The 16,829-nt window shown below is 43.0% G+C and overlaps 1 protein-coding gene across 10 annotated transcripts in view; it reads left to right on the top strand.

Moving 5' to 3' along the window:
- Positions 1-16,829, top strand: part of ADGRB1 (adhesion G protein-coupled receptor B1) — a 286,572-nt gene that overhangs the window by 36,778 nt on the left and 232,965 nt on the right. For 9 of the 10 annotated variants that reach the window (XM_051612439.1, XM_051612442.1, XM_051612443.1 and 6 more), the window contains exon 2: positions 1,169-1,286. The exons of the other annotated variant lie outside the window; for it this stretch is intronic. The gene's annotated coding sequence lies outside the window, so the exon portion shown is untranslated. The remainder of the gene's footprint in view (positions 1-1,168; positions 1,287-16,829) is intronic. 10 annotated transcript variants of the gene reach the window in all.

Genomic DNA, 16,829 nt, shown 5'->3' on the forward strand with positions numbered 1-16,829 from the left:
CTGGAGCTTTTCAGTCTAGAGAGGAGAAGGCTGAGAGGGATCTAATGAATGTTTATAAATACATGAGGACTGGGCATCAAGAAGACAGGGACAAGCTCTCTTCACTTGTGCCCTGTGACAGGATGAGGGGCAATGGATTCAAACTTGAGCATAGGAAGTTCCACCTTGACATGAGGAAGAACTTCTTTCCTGTGAGAGTGACAGAGCCCTGGGATAGGCTGCCCAGAGAGGTTGTGGAGTCTCCTTCTCTGGAGACTTTCCAGACCTGTCTGGATGCCTTTCTGAGTGTTCTGCCCTAGTTGTGTTTTTTGTTGGTTTTGTTTGTTTGTTTTATGTGGGTTGTTTTTTTCTCCTGCTCTGGCAGAGAGGTTGGACTCAATGATCTTCCAAAGTCCCTTCCAACCCTTAATATTCTGTGATTCTGTGAAATTAAAGATGTTTTATGCTTTGTTGCCTTCCACTAGAATTTTCAAAGGTTAATTCCTCACTTTAAAACCCCACTTTTTTGGTCATGTGCTTACCAATCTATGCGTTACTCCAGTTGTTCAAGTGTCATTTGGAGTTTCATGCTCTAGCCCCATGTTTGGAAAAAATTAAAAGCTATTTCTCCTTTTCATGTACTGCTCGATTTCCCAAGCACATCTAAGTGAAGGGAGATCCTTGCTGCTGGGCAGTACAGAGAACAGAGGACCCCCTTGGCTTCGTTACACAAAACAATTTTAAATCCTGAAGGGAACATGATGATCTACCATCTGTGTGGAGCAGACCAGAGAGCTTCACTCAGCAGTTTCTGAAACAGTCCCCTAACTCAGGCTGAGCAGGAGAATTAGATCCAGTCTCAGTTTAATATTTCCCAGTGACAAAGAAGCTGCTGCCCCTTCTGTGATTAGTTACCAGAGATTAGAAAACACACACACAAAGACATTGAATTTCCATTCTAAATCCCTATTTGTGCTCCATATCAGGAGCTAATGCCGGGTTTTATCCATGTAGCACTCATGGAAAAGGTAGGTGATCTTATCTGGTAGAGGTTGTATCAATCAGGTTGGTAGAAGGGGTGGATATTACCTGGTTCCTCATATCAGATGGACAAATCCCATGTGTAACTTTCCACTCTACTTGAAGGGATGCTGGAAATACCCATGTTCTCTCTTTTTTTTGTCTCTAGGCTTTTCTATTAGAGACAAATCCATCTTCATCCCTTTTCTCCTCCGGCTCCTTCCAGCCATCTCCAGTTCCTCCTTGCACCATAGATCCACTATTCCTTGCCTTGAGCATCAGAAAAAGTGAGTTTCATTTATTTTTCATGCCTTTTTTTACCTCCACATATTAATGTCAAGGAAGACAAAGGGGGGGCACCATCTGCCTCACCTCTATGATGTTCACATCGTGTATTGGTCAACCTGTTTCATGGCCTGTGAGACCATGAAGGAAGGACTTCAGAGAGCTTTATGGATGTATTTCATAGTCATCTGCAGTCCCTGAAGAAAAGATTCAATGGCTTAGATGATGTCTACCAAAACTTTTGCCACACTGTGCCCCCAGTTTGCCATCTTTAAAGCAGCCTGTCCACCCTTTAATGTCAATGATTGTATCTTTTGATAAAGTTCTCAGGGGTTTTGGGGACCGTTCTTTGTGCCTGCTTTGGACTGGCTGCCAGCAACCTCCTTCCTACCAACTGCTTCCCCTGAGCTTTTTTGCCCCTGAAAAAGAGAAGACCATAACCTGTTAGATGTGCCTCCTCCTGCTTGTTTTCTTTGAGATCAGTCCCCAGTGCAATACACGATAAGACATATCATCTCCATGTGGAAATGCTGCCATGAAGCATTAAGAAACCTGATTTCCATCCATTACAGCAAGGAGAAGTTTGTGCAGAATGCAGACTTGATGCTAATAGTTGGGAACCTTGCTAATTAAAATGTCAGTGACTCAAATCCCCTTAAGGTGAGAGAGCTGCATTTTTTATTACCACTGCTGATAATGATACAGTCAGCTGGTACCTTGTAGAAGCAAAATGCTTTTCATTTGTCTTGACAAAGCCTGCACACTTTGTGTGCTTCCTCTGTGCCTTGTATATGACTCTCAGACAACCATGAAATAAGGTGAGAAATGGAGAGGAAAAGGGGAAAATAAGTCTGTTTTCATTTTTTTCCCCATCCTGCTAGACTGAAGCCATTCTTTATGATTCTCCAAATCTTCAACATAGTACTGGGAACTAACTCGAAACTCATGGGAAGGAAGGAACAGCCTAGAGGGAAATGGAGGTGGAGTCAAACTGGAATAGAAGTTGAAGCTGGGAAAATGTTGAAGCAGCTGTTCCAGGATGGGTTAAAAAAGGGTAATTTGTGTCTTCATTCATGACTTGAATGATCTGCTGAAAAACTTTGTTCCTTAGTCAGCTCTTGCATCATTGGAACTATCTACTCCTCTGTCCTACTTCCACCCCGTTAATTGCAATGAGAGCTGTACACTTGCCCTTCTTCTCCTTACAGAGGAAAGGGCTGTAAAAGGAGGGACTTTGAGAAGTAGCACAGAAGGGCTTAAAAGTTGTGGCTCAAACTGTACCACATTTCACCAGGTACTTTACAAATACATAGGGCCACCTCCCTGACTTAGAGCATGCAACTCTCTCTGAAGTCAGTGCCACAAACTTTATTTTGCCTCTGCTTTGCCAAAGATAAGAAATGAACAGCACCACCACAGCTTTTCTAGAACATAAAATGCTCAGAGCTTTCTTATTCCAGCTTGGTAGCCTAGCCAGGAGGTAACACTTCTTTCACAGCTACTTAAGCACCTGCAAGATCCCACTAGAGCAGTAAGCATGTGCTTCAAAAGCTGCAGCAAATGCAAACTCAGCTTCAAGGTAATGGGCCTTTTCAGACCTTGAGATACAAAATATTTCTTTCAGGACAACATCTATGAGTCAGACTCTAGCAATTCTGATTCCACCTGGGATTAGTTCCCATAAAGGCCAGCTAAGTCATTAACAAACAAGAAATAATTGCCTGTTGTGAGATGGGCATAAAGCAGCTTCCCTTTGTGACAGAGCTCAGCTGGAACCCTGTTGCTGGTTTCTCATGGTGGTGCATTTATCCAGGATTTATTTGCTGTCTTGACAAATTCATGGCAATTCTGGTCACAGGATGGACCAGGAGAAGCTCGCCTTCTAAACCTCATCTTGCCCTGATGAGCAAGGTAGAGCACGAGATCCAGAAGTGAAACCTGCCCCAACAAGCTTTGCATATACTTGCCATTACAGCTCTGCACGTGCAAGAATCTCATTAGAATTGTTTCGTGGTTGCTAGGAGATGACATTGTCTTCACTGCACCAAAGTGTGACTCAGCAGGTTGTAGTAGCATGTTTTGTTATTAGGAGAGAGGAGGCATCAACTCTGAGCTGTACAGCTGAACCTGAGGAGTAAGAGCAAATGCCATATGAGGAAAAAAAGGTCGAGCAGAAGGGCCCCAAGTTGTGCTGAGGGGTAAGAGAGAATTCTTAAGAGTTAAAACTCACCATTTCAGAATAATTTAAGAGTACTTGTGCATTGGCATGGCACGGAGCCATGAGGATACCCCACCAAGTCCTGTGTGAGGTCAATTCACACTTTGGGAGCAATTTGGACATGTTAGCATGGCTTATCCAGGTGAAATTTAGTGGGGTTATAATGAACTTTGGTAACGATGGGGAGAAAAGAAGGATCTTATATTTGGTGTATTTGCCACTGAAGAGCTCTGTAAGGCTGTGATTTTGTACCCTGAATAAGTAGAAGTAATCCCAGCAAACCCCTAAAAAATTAAGGTCTTGTATGGATATTTACTCATATTTAAAGGAAAACCTGGCAGATAACTGTTTATGCTGGAGTTTTAGGCTCTGTTATTAACCTCTTGCATGCCAGACATGCCCAGTACAAGGGACATTCACAGATTCTGTTGAGTGACCCTGGCTTTCAGGAAACTACTGCAGTGCAAATGAACAGTAATAAACTCAGTGATTTTTTCCACTGGCAGGGAGAAAAGATTCTGCAGAGAAAGAGAATTAACATGTGGTGCTTCTTACCCTCACACAAGAGTGTTTCTAACAGCAGGACTGTCATACACTGCCCAACAAGGAGCAGAAACAACATTCTGTGACAGCTCTGACCAATGTCACTAACCAGCACGATATCCCAAACAGCTCCTCTTCTTATTTGTAATGAACGTGGCATTGAAAACAATATTTTACATTTCACCAAGGAAGAAATAATTGAATCAGTGGAAATAATGAATAAACATGCTGAAATCTTAATCTCTCAATAGGGAAAAATACGAATTGTATCGGATCATTACCTGAAGTTGACTACACACTAATGTCTACCCTGGGACTCACATTTCAGTGTGGACAGGAAAAACACTGGAAAATGAACACTTGGACAATGTTTTCTGGCCTGGAATGAGTTGAGAAAATACCCCCTTGCTACAGATCTTGCCTTCTTGGTCTTCTATTGTTCACATACACTCCTTGGTCTTGAATGTAAAGCATCAACAGAACACTCCTCACTAAAGGTTTATCCAAAAGTATCTTGATGTCTTCTCCCTGATAGGAAAGAGAGGCATCTTGTAGTGGATGCAGTGCCACCAGGATACCACCCTTTGTGACAGATTATCAGAGCCTGTTCTCCCACCCCTGAATCACAGCTGGCTCTAGGAGAGATGCATATGCCTTGCAGCAGCAGCAGAAGCTCTGCAGAAAGCCACTCCTCTTTTTGGACTGCTGCCTCATTTCCCTGCTGGAGATTTTCTCTCCTGGCCTTTTAAATTGTTGTCTTCTCATTTCCTCTCACTGTGGGTTAGTTTCTGAGGGATAATGCTGACACATACATGGATGTGGTCTTCCTGCTGAGCTGACAGGTGACAGTTTTTAGGTGTTTGGGTTACACCCAAAGTACTTTGCTTAGGAGACTGTCATTTTAATATTAACTGTCAGACAAAGGATAGAGGTCTTTCTGTAATGATCCTGACAGTATTTCTCTGAGTTCACCACCTAGATGAATCCAGGACATACAAAGCAATCAAATCCTTTGTCTACATGATATATGGAAACATGCTCAGCTCTAACCCCTGTATCAGAAGGAGTGAATTAGACATTTAAACTCTCTGAATTGAATAGAGGAGTGAAGAAGAGCTTGGTCCAAGATCTGCCATGTTGAAAGAGAAACAAGAGGCCAGAGGCATCACAGTAGCTCTGACTTCTACACATTTCCTCTTTATACCTGGTACTTTCCTTTTCTGCCCAAGACCTCCTTAAGGGGTGAAATGTCTTATATATCTATGGCAAGGCTTTGTTTTGGAAGAATCCTTCTCCCTCCCCAGCCTCCTGAATGACTCAATAATTACTTTAACTGATTCAATGCTCCCCCTCAACCTCCAACCGCCTCCCTCGCCACCATTCAACTTCAACACAAGACCACACTGTTTCTCGGTTTCCAATGAGCCCAAAGCTATTCAGGCCACTTGTTCCTCTCTGAATGGAGCTGACAGAGCTGCTTTTGTGCAGAGGCAATTTTGGATTTAATTGGAGGCCCAGTGGGGGCAGGACCGGGGAGGTGGGGGAGGGAATGGGGTCACTGGGTCAGTGTTTTGGAAAGAGCACTTCAAAGGAGAGTCCGAGGAGAAAATGAATGTGGGTTAAATGTTTGGAAAGGGGGTTTGCCTATGTCTGTGTATGTAAGAGTAGTATTCCCCATCTTCCAGAAATTATTATACCTATTTAGTATCAGAAAGCAAAGCAGGTCATGCCTGGGGCAGATGGCTTTAATAGCCATTTTGAATCTATAATGACAGATCTCAGGGTCCTTTCTGCAAGGATCACAGAATAATTCAAGTTGTGGTGAAGGAGGTCTGACATTGGAAAGGTCACTTGCTGCAGTCCATCCCCTCAGGTCAGGCATTCATCATGCACATTAAAGGAGCTTCTGTAAATTCCTTCTCCAGTTCTGAATCCCTCCCTGGAGATAAGTTCAGCTTCATCTCTTTCTGTCTCACTGGTGGGGCACAGTTCACGCCAGCAATGTGAATTCACCATAAGAAGGGAAGATGAGTTCTTTCTAGTGAGGCACATGGTAAGTCACACCATGCTTTGAACCAGAACAGTCTTGCTGTGCAAGGGGACCACAGGTCATCATCTGCATGAAAAATGGACCTCAGTGAGCTTGCATAAAGGCAGTTTGACTCTCTTTCTTCACTGCCTAGCTTCTTTTTTGGACCTCCTCACTTTCTCATCTGACTAAAAAATATAAATGAAAGTGGAAAGAATTTTATTGATTGTGCTGCAGAAAAGCCAATATAATCCTGGCAGAGCTAGACCACAGCACAACAGAGACTCAGTAAAGCTATTTGTGCAAAAGGAAACCCTTTTTTTTGTCTCAAAAGCCAGATAGACATGGCTTGAGATACAATAGGCACTTGGAGTTGTTTAAAAATTTTCCCTCCCCACCTCTTCTGATCCTCACCTGTCCACACCACCTTGAGGTCACCTCTCCTCAACTGAGATGTTATCAGTCCTGGTCCCTATTTTTCCTTTGCCTGAAAATCATTAGAATGATGGTTTTCAATTTGCTGACCTAGCTGACTTCATTTTTAAAATGACTGGAAACACCAAGGGTGGTGGGACCATCTCTTAAACTCTGGGTGGATCACAGAATCACAGAATCTTAGGGGTTGGAAGGGACCTCGAAAGATCATCTAGTCCAACCCCCCTGCCAGAGCAGGGTCACCCAGAGCACATCACACAGGAAGGTGTCCAGGTGGGTTTGGAATGTGTCCAGTGAAGGAGACTCCACAACCTCTCTGGGCAGCCTGTCCCAGGGCTCTGTCACTCTCACAAGAAAGAAGGTTTCTTATGTCTACATGGAACCTCCTCTGTTCCAGTTTGCACCCACTGCCCCTTGTCCTGTCACTGGACATCACTGAACAAAGCCTGGCTCTGTCCTCCAGACACTCACCCTTAACATATTTGTAAACATTGATGAGGTCACCCCTCAGTCTCCTCTTCTCCAAGCTCAAGAGACCCAGCTCCCTCAGCCTTTCCTCATCAGGGAGATGTTCTGCTCCCTTCACCATCTTTGTGGCTCTGCCCTGGACTCTTTCAAGCAGTTCCCTGTCCTTCTGGAACTGAGGGCCCCAGAACTGGGCATGCTCCTGTGCACCAGGACCTGCATGTCCCTTTCTCCTACAACCTACAGGATGACAAGCCTGAATCTGACAGCTTGTACAGCTCCAAACCAAACACCTGCTGGGAGTGTGTGCTGAGGTACTGATACATAATTTAGAAGTAAAACAGCCACCTTGCTATTATCCTGAGGATGCACTTTAAAACCTGACATCTCCTGCCATCTGCTCCAGGGAGGAGCAGACTGACACAGCTGAAGTGGGATGACCAGGAGAAACTCCTCTCTTTTTCTGGGGGTGCAGGAGGGTGACCTCAATTGAGTGAACAGAGACAGGGTGAAAAGTTGTTTAGTCAAGCTTGCTACACCACTGAGAAATAAATTTCCACCCAGGATCACAACTTTTCTGTGATTCTTTCATTGATGAGCCTCTGGCTGCATGTCCCTCTAGGGTGCCCCTGCAGCCATTTCACATCATGCTTATGGGCCCCAGATCCCAGTTTCCTCCAAGGGAACAGGGAGAGGTATTTAAAGACATCAGAGACCTGTTGAGTTACATTTTAATCAGCAAAACACCAGACCTGGCTCATATTAAAGTAACACAGAGTCTAAGTAGCCTTTTCTCAATTCCCCCTACCAACTTGTAAGCACACAAAGATGACATTGGGGGTTGGACTAGATGATCTTTCAAGGTCCCTTCCAACCCTTAAGATTCTGTGATTCTTTAGGGTAATGGTTTAGTGGTGGACTTGGCACTGTGCTGGGTTAATGTTTGGCCTTGATGATCTTGAAGTTTTTTTCCAACCAAGATGATTCTATGATTCTATCTTCTCTCAAGTCCTGTAAGCTGTTGTTTTCCTTGATAGCTACTTGATCTCAAACTGCTTTTTTTCTAGGATGGCAGAAGGTAGAGATCAGTGACCTTCACATGCAAGAGGCAATGGTGGTTTGGAAGTGGCAGAGGACATCTTCTGTCCCTTCACATCTTGAGAGCAAACACATGGGTTTGCCTCTTCTTAGTACATTTCTATTCCCAGGGAGTTTTAGGTAACTATCCAAGCCCAGGATGCTGCAGTGTTTTAAGAACCATTCTGTGACTCTTGTTGCAAGAAAGCAGGGGGTGACTTGTGTCAGACTATTTCATCTCAGTATTTTTACTGCAGAGCCCTTTGAAACACTGCTCTGGTCTGTGATTTCACACAGAGCTGGCAGTAGGAAGAAGCTGCTAAACCAGGGGTGTGGAGCCAGACTCTTCCCAATGATGTCCAGGGCCAGAACAAGAGGCAATGGTCACAAATTGGATCACAGGAGGTTTAACCTGAATATGAGTAAATAATTCTTTACTCTGAGGGTAACAGAGCACTGGAGCAGGCTGCCCAGGAAGGTTATAGAGTTTCCATCCCTGGAGACATTCAAAAGCTGTCTGGATGTGTTCCTGTGTGATCTGCTCTTGGGGATCCTGCTCTGGCAGGGGAGTCAGACTAGATGGTCTCCAGAGGTCTCTTCCAACCCCAATCATTCTGTGATTTTGTGACTGTGAGTATGGCTGGATGCTTCTGTTAATCCACTATGTGTCAATCACAACAAGAAGACCTCATGTTACTTCAGGCTGATGGTGCTAATGGTTAACAGCCTGGTACCAGCCTCATTGCAGATAAGGAGTAAAGAATTGAACATGCCTGCCTGGGCTAGATGCATCAGAGAACAGCACAGAATTCTGCTGACCTCCAGACCCACCCAACACAGCAACCCTAAGCATGACCACCATCTAATCACTGGATGGTTTGGGTTGAAAGGGACCTTAAAGACCATCTAGTTCCAACCGCCCTGCATGGGCAGGGACACCTCCCACTAGACCAGGTTACTCCAAGCCCCATCCAAGTTGCCCTTGAATACTTCCAGGGATGGGGCATCCACAGCTTCTCTTGGCAACAATCCTGGCCTCTCTGCAAGGCAAACCATAGTAAACATTAGCTTAGCACCTTAGAGGAGAGCCAGCACCATAACTCATGCTGGGAAACATCCTACAAAACAGATGCTTCTTGCTGACTTCATCTTTGGCATCAGGAGAGATATATGCTCCTTCCCATCAACCTGTGGGTCACACAGCATTGGACTCAGTTCCTGGGGTAGGAGGGCATGTGCACACACAGTGAGCAGTCTGTCTGTGTTCATGTTGCTGCCAGCTGGGCTTTTGGTGCTCCACAAAAATCAGTGATGAACCAGTGCTGCTCATACTTGAAAAATCTCATGTGCCCCGTGACTTTGGATGGGGAGCAAGGAAAGAAGGACAGGTTAGCATTCTGTTTTCTAAAACCTTCTCACCCGGGTTTGTGTGTATAAATGAATACAACTTTGCCAGGTATCTGCTGGGAGACAAAGAGAAGCAGTGCTGATCCAAAGCACTTATGATACACTGAGCCTCCTAAAGTGGTTGTTTAGAAAGAAACCATTCTGCCATGAATAAATCCAACAAAGACCTGGATTTTCAAGGTTAGGATGCATCAGCAGTGTATGTATCTCCACCAAGACTATAGGCTGTCACAGAAAGTATAAACAATGTACCTTCAGCACTACGAAGGTGTTTGCTGCTGTATCTATACCTTCTAAATATGAGTCCTGGTATACCAAAGCATGCCCCCAGCATCTCAGCTAATATTCTCTCACTCAGATGCTGAGATCCAATGTCCAAACATAAGTGTGAACAATCATGGTGCTACAATTTTTATTTCCCAGCACTGCTCCATCAGTATTTAATCTGCTGCTTAATAGAGCTCTGTAGGAGATCCCCAGAAAGGAAAGCAGCTGCAGCCAAGTTCTGCTCCAAAAAGTATTTTCAACTGAGATGCCTATTAATCCTGGCAATAGGCATTAAATGATGTAATAATGAAGCTGGAGGGCTGACATGCCCTTCTACCCAGGGCAGGAAAATTTCTTTCTCTTGTGTCTAGGATAGTTGCTATAAAAGAGGGCCCTACAGGAGCCTAAGAATTTTGTTACAGGATAATTCTTTTTATTTTTTCTCTTGAAGTGGCAGCTCTTGGGTGTTTCGGTTGTGTGGGGGTTTTTTTGGTAAGGTGGGTTTTTTTTTCCTGAGCAAAGATAAGGTATTTAAATTCTTTTTTTATTGTTGCAGTAACTGGTTAAGTATCTGCAGATGATAGCCAATAGAGTATTTCCAGTGTAAAAAGAGCCTGGAGCTGTGTGTCTTTATGCAAGTGCACATTGCTAGCTCATGTGTAGTTTTTTATCCACCAACATCCCCAAGTTTTTCTCTGAAGTGTTCTTTTCAATCCTTTCATCTCCCAGCCTGTACTGATATCTAGGGTGACCCTGACCAGGGGGAGGACCTTACGCTTGCCATGTAAGAGGCAAAATATTAGGCCTCAGTCTCTGGAAAGGTTGGGTTTCTGATTTCATTTTCTTCTAACATCCCAGTCATGCTGGTAAATACAGATTAACACATTCATGTTATTGGTTTTTGGAAGCAGAAGCAGGAGATGAGAAATATTTCCCTTTTGGACTCATTGTTCCTGCTGCAGTCCAAGTCATAGCAGGTTTGGAAAGTTATTTTCAACTCCATATAACAGAGACTTCACACAGGAGATGGATTCAGTACTATTGTAAAATAAGAAGAAAAATAGACAGCAACAAATTGCCTGAAAGTTGAAGTAATAAAGTGTCTCATTGGATACTTTGCAACTTATTTTGCTCTGCTCAGAATGGAAATACATGATCTTGTCCCTTCTCCTTCATCTCCACACTCCTGTCACTTTCCTTTTCAACATGTTTACTCTTCTGCTTTCAGAAATTGCTGTTCCCTGAATTTGTTTTTATTTATTTGCCTTTTGTGGCTTCACCTGACAATTTCTTTTCCTCATCTGCCAATTTCTTTTATAAACTTGGTCTTTAATCACTGCTCAGACTTCTGATCAGCTTTTGTCTAACCACTGCATGGTTCCTAGTCCACTGAAACCCACAAGCTTTAATAACAGCACAGCATGACATTAATATTATTTTAATGGCGCTTCTGATCCTGTGTTATCAATTAATATTAATACCCACAAGTCACCTTCTGCATTGGTCAAATACCCCGTGAACATACACTGCTTGTTTTCCAGTAAAACACCAGTGGAAATTGCAGAATTAGTTACTTCTGGAATTCTTGTACATCTCAAACATTCAGAAATCACACAGTTTTCCCCAGGTAGTCACTGCTGTGAACAGTCTAGAGAGTCAAGGGAGAGGTATCTACCTTTCACCTGATGAATCATATATTACTCTTCATTGATTCAGTTTTCTAGATTGCAGCTGATTATTTGGAGAGCCTACAGACTTGTTTTTATGGAATTACCTACCTTGAGAACAGAGGAACTCAGGGAATAAGGTGCCTATCCTCTACATCCATTAGTTTCAAACCCTGATGTTGGGAAGTGAGATAGTTCTGCAGCTCTCATAATCAGACTCTTTAAATCAGCATTTTCCAAGACATTATGGTACATACCAATGTGAAATATCATCAGCTGTGTGATGAAAGGAAAGATGAGCTTTCTAGCTGTTAGCCAAACTTTGCTCTAAGTTTTAGCGTGTACATCATAGTTGGAAGGACCCATCAAGTGAAGAACTGCTGGTGAAGCTTGGTCCATCCTGGTTCTTTGTACCTAGACAACCAAAAAAAGGCCTGAAACTCCTCTTCCAAATACATCTGGAGGTTGAGCTAAGGAATCTTCTCTGGGTAGCTTGGTAAGATCACTGTGGGTAGAGAAACTGAAAACATGGCTACGTGCACACAATGTGCTGACTCACCATGTGCCAACACAGGGTGCTAACACCAATCCATGCCTCTGCATTTCCTACACCAGAATGGGTTTGTTTTCAAACTCATGCAGTTCATGCAATAGCATGAAAGCAACAGATTTCTGAGAAAGCACTCTGGCCTTTATTAATTAACTTTTCCCAGGGCCAATCCTGCTGCAGTTCAGTGCCTTGAATGCCAATTAGGTGCCTGGCACATTTTCCAACTCTTTCCTCCTGTAGCCAGTGACCTCTTTTCCGAGGCCATGCAGCTCACAGCTCCTGTGTTGGATGAAATCTTAATAGTAACAACCTTTGACCCATAAGATGAGGCAGGATAACAGCGTTTCAAGAGCCTCAGTGCTTTCCTGGAATTTCTTTCAGCATGTTTTCTTCCCAGGCTCTGTTCTCAGGGCACAGCTTTCAGCAGCCAGTTGTGTAAGAGAGTGTTGGTCCAACCCTCTGTGTTCTCAACCAAAGTTGAACATGCAGCTTTTTATGTTTTCCTCGGCTCAGGATCTGAGTCACCTTTATGAGCTTTGTCCTTTGTCATGCTTGGATTAAACGGAGTGCTTAGGACTAGTTGAGGTCAAGATGGAGTTTTGATTATTGCATCTTTTATTTGCAAGAGAGGCAGCAGTGCTATTGCAGATGAAATATTCATCTGTGGCTTTTGTTTGCTGTTTTGAAAGGATCCTCTGATTTTTAAAGCACAGTTAAGTGTCCATCTTCATAAATGAAGTGTGAGGCTAAGAAAGAACCCAAGGAATTATCCAACATGGTCCCATCACTGCAGAAAGTTAAACAACTGTACAAATGAGCAGTAATACTTGGGATGTGGTTTAATGATTCCACAAGAAAACTGGTCATCAGGCCCCCATGGTTCTCCTTCTACCTCTGCTGTTAACTAAACCAAAAGGAAGTCACCTTGTTCCCTATATATTGCTTAATTTAAGATAGGGTTAATATAATTGTATATTGGATATGTCGTGCAGGTGTGTTCTGATGGAAGAAGCCTCCCTGTATGTTAAATTAGGTAGACTCAGTCAGAAAACATGGTGCCAGTTTTTAAACAACGAATAGATATTCACAGGAACAACTTCACAAGGAATTAATCAACTGTCCTATACAGGCTTTCATATTTCCATTATACTTCTCTCTTACACAACTAGTTTCACCTTTAGGTAAAAGAACCCACACAAACAGAGAAAGCCCAAGTTTATGGTTAAGGAAGCTGAGGGGAAGTTAAAAAAATATATGTATTTTTGATATTTGAAATTAGATTCCATGCAAAAATCTGCCAGAGCTATGAGGAGAACCCAGGTGTCCTAGCAAGCCTTGCACCTCTTGATTTAATTTGTTCTAAAAGACACACTGTAACAGCCAAAAGTTGAGGAACAGTGTAATGTCCATCACCGTTCAGAAGGTAAGAACGAGAAGGGTCAAACTAGCCTTAAAATCCAGGACTCTGCAAATGGCTGATTCTTGTGAGTCAAGAGTAACGTGTCCTGCAGGAATAGCTCAGACAGATAGGGACACACCAGCAAACTTGGAAGCACCTTATGGATGATAAAGTAAAATCATTCAAGGCTCATTATGAAAGGAACCTGTATGGAAATAATCTCAGTTAAAAGCAGAATAAAAGAACAAAGAAATCAGCAAGTACCCAGAAGGGTCATGTAGGGCACCCTCCCTTGATATGATTAAATAGATGAATAAGTGAATAAGTAATAATCTAATCATAAAAGGGACCAGGCAAACTCAGCATTAAACTACTAGAGCAGGCGAGTTTTTCATTTGTGACCAAATGACCTCATATTTTTTCCATCTCCTTCTATTAAGCAGAGTCGTTTCTTCCTTCAGTGAGGAGGTGAAAAATTTCTCCAACTGTTCCAGAGAGAGAAGAGTAAATGGTTCCTTCCGGAGAGGCAGAGCAAGAAATTAATACCCTGAAATGTTCTTTCTTAAAATCAGTGAGAATTTTGCCATTAAGTTCAGAGGTCTATTGGGGGAGGGCTGAGTCCTGGACAGGATACAACTGATCTTCTAACATTGAAAGTAACAGTTTGCTGGTGAATCACAGGGAACAGGATCCCAACCAGAGACTGGGGAGTATCTCTCACCTCTGCAGAACAGGCAGAGCCTTGGCCATATGTACAAGAGAATGACCCATGTCTCAGTGAATAAGGTTAAATATTGGCTCATCTGGAGCCCATGTCAACAATGTCCCAATCTCGACTCTTCTCTACACCCATGCTCTCATCTGTAAAGTTGCACTACTCCTTGCCTGTATTGAGTGTTAAGAGTCTGATCTTGTTACTTTTGGGGACCTTCTGGCATGTGACTTATGTGACAAAGCAGGAAGGCTGCAACACTGGTATTGAGAGGTCAGGTAACAGAGAAAGTTAGCACTTTGCAGACCCACTCAACACTCACATCTGGTTGAAGCTATTGTGATTCTGATAGTAATAGCTGCTCCCTCCTGCAGAGCTTTTCATGTGAGACTTTGAAGCATTGCTGGAGATGCTCAAAGGAAGCCTCCATGCCCCACAGTGCATTTCTTAATAGACCCAAGACACAGATGTAAGTGACTTACTTGAGAACACCCAGGAAGTTACACATCTGAGAATCAAGAACAAGCTCTGATCTTCTACCTTTCAACACAGTCTTGAATCCATTTTCTTGTTTTGAAGAGAAATTTCCAACCCATTCACATTCCTTTGGGCACCCTGTTTTTGGTGGAAAGATGAGACTAGACTTTGGCAGTCTGAATCTAAATGTGAAGCTGATGGCCACCCATCCCAAATTTGGTAGCACAGCATGAATCACAGCACTTCTGCAGGCCTGCTCCAAAAGCTATTGCATTAGAAAGGTGCCCGTGGAGGTGGGGACCTTTGTTGTGATTTCTTGAACCTCTCAAAGTTCAGAAGACCAATGGCAATCCTAATGCTGCTCTGTTGTATTCAAGCGTTCAAAATGGGTAAGTCTTGGGTAGCAACAAAAAGTTCAACCCAGCATACAAATTGTCTTCTATCAAAATGTCTCTTGCAAAGGCTGTGAAGTGGTGAATTTGGTACCATGCCTCTTGGCAAGAGGAAAGCACTACACAGAGGCAGCTCAGCCATTCAGTTATTTACAGAATAATTGGAGGTTATTAACTAGTTAATTGATAAAGATTAGATGGAATGGTGGTGGAGGGGAACTTGACATTAAAAAAAAAAAGAATCAGCTTGGCAGTCATAGTAGCTGCTGTATTATAAAGGTTTGTGAATCAGTGGAAGAAGAGGAAATGAAGTAAAATAAATTGCTGGGGAACAAAGGAGTAAGATAAGCAGGAAAAGTCTTAGCAGGACAGCTCAGTGCTTAAAAAAGGAAATGAGACAATACCCTCTAACCTATTTTAACTAGTGAATAACATCACTGCCTCACCTTGCAGGTTGCAAGTGGAATGTGAATTGGGCTTCCCATCCTCAGGGCTAATTCTGGGTGAACAGATGCTCATCTGAGTTGGAAGATTAAGTCTATTCACAATACCTTTATTTTTCTCTCCTAGAGTTCTTTCTGCCATAGGATCACAAAGCATTATATAAACCAGAGTTGGCTAAGTTGTTTTTTTATCAAGGTTTTCCTTTCCTTTTTTAAATAGTGAGTAAGGGTTATTAGTTTTGTTCCACTGATGAGGAAACCAAGACATAGAGAAGTCAATATACCTCTACCCACAAATCCCATTGAAAGCATCCCCTGGCTGCTGAGGGTCATAATGAATTCTGGGAGACCTGCCAAGACAGGCAAGTGCCAGGATCAGTGACTCACATTGTTGTGGGGGGGGGGATGAGAGATTATTTACACCAGTGCAGTTCAAGCAGTCAGTGCTAGGTTGGGCTGATGCCATCAGTGCAGACTCTACCAACACACTGTGTCCACTGCTGCCCCCAAAGATGAAGGCAGGTGGCAGAGCCGGGCATGAAATCAAAGTCAAACCTTGAAACCACCGTTATAATCTGCTCTTCACATCAAAATAAGCAGCTCTTGGGCAAGCTAAATCACTTTTAGGTGATTGCTATCATTCTCTTTTGTCTGTTCAAAGACTTGCATTCCTGTGCTGCTCTTCCAGTCTCTGTGCCTCCAGTACAGTCATTGGTAAAACCGAGAGTAAATCTCATGTATGCACTGACTGTTGGAGTTATAACCTTTCATATTTTTAGCAGGGGGCTCACCTATAAGCCTTCACAGAATGCAGAAGAGGCATCCTAGGACAGGAGATCATCAGCTACGGCTGTTTTCCTACAGAAGAAGAGTTTACCCCATTGCTATTGTGTTTCTCATCCCCCTACCCCCCTAGTTTCACAGCCTTTTAATCCTGCCTACTGACCTCTAAACCATCACCTTCTTATACCACCTCTTTTTCCCACTGAATTCCCTTTGTCCTTCTGGAAAAAAGGAGCAGTAGGAAAAAGATACTTTAAGTTAGTGACATATAATAGGTAAAAGGGATGGAGGAGTTTTGCTTCTTGGCTCTAACAGCTCTCAAAGCTACTGAGAGATATTTTGACACTTTCTTTTGACCTGATGGTCCTAAGTTCATCAGTAAAGACTGCAGCAATAGGATGAGCAATGGTGTCCTCTAAAGACAGCTGATGATGAAACCAAGTGGACACAAAAGTGCTTCTGAATCAGCAGTTCTACATTCTGAATAGGAGAGCTGGGCCAAAAACGTGTTCTCCCTAAATAGTGTTTTGTGTTTGTATGGCTGGAAACAGAGTATTAGGCTTTTCTGGTAGGGCAGTTTTCTTGTGAGTTCCTTTATGAGCTTCTGAATTAAAAGCTTAGATTAGGACAATACTGATATTGAAGAACAGATAAATAATTGTATATTTTTTTTGTACAGTC

This window comes from Apus apus, chromosome 2 (assembly GCF_020740795.1).
Source record: "Apus apus isolate bApuApu2 chromosome 2, bApuApu2.pri.cur, whole genome shotgun sequence".
Taxonomy (NCBI): Eukaryota; Metazoa; Chordata; class Aves; order Apodiformes; family Apodidae; genus Apus; species Apus apus.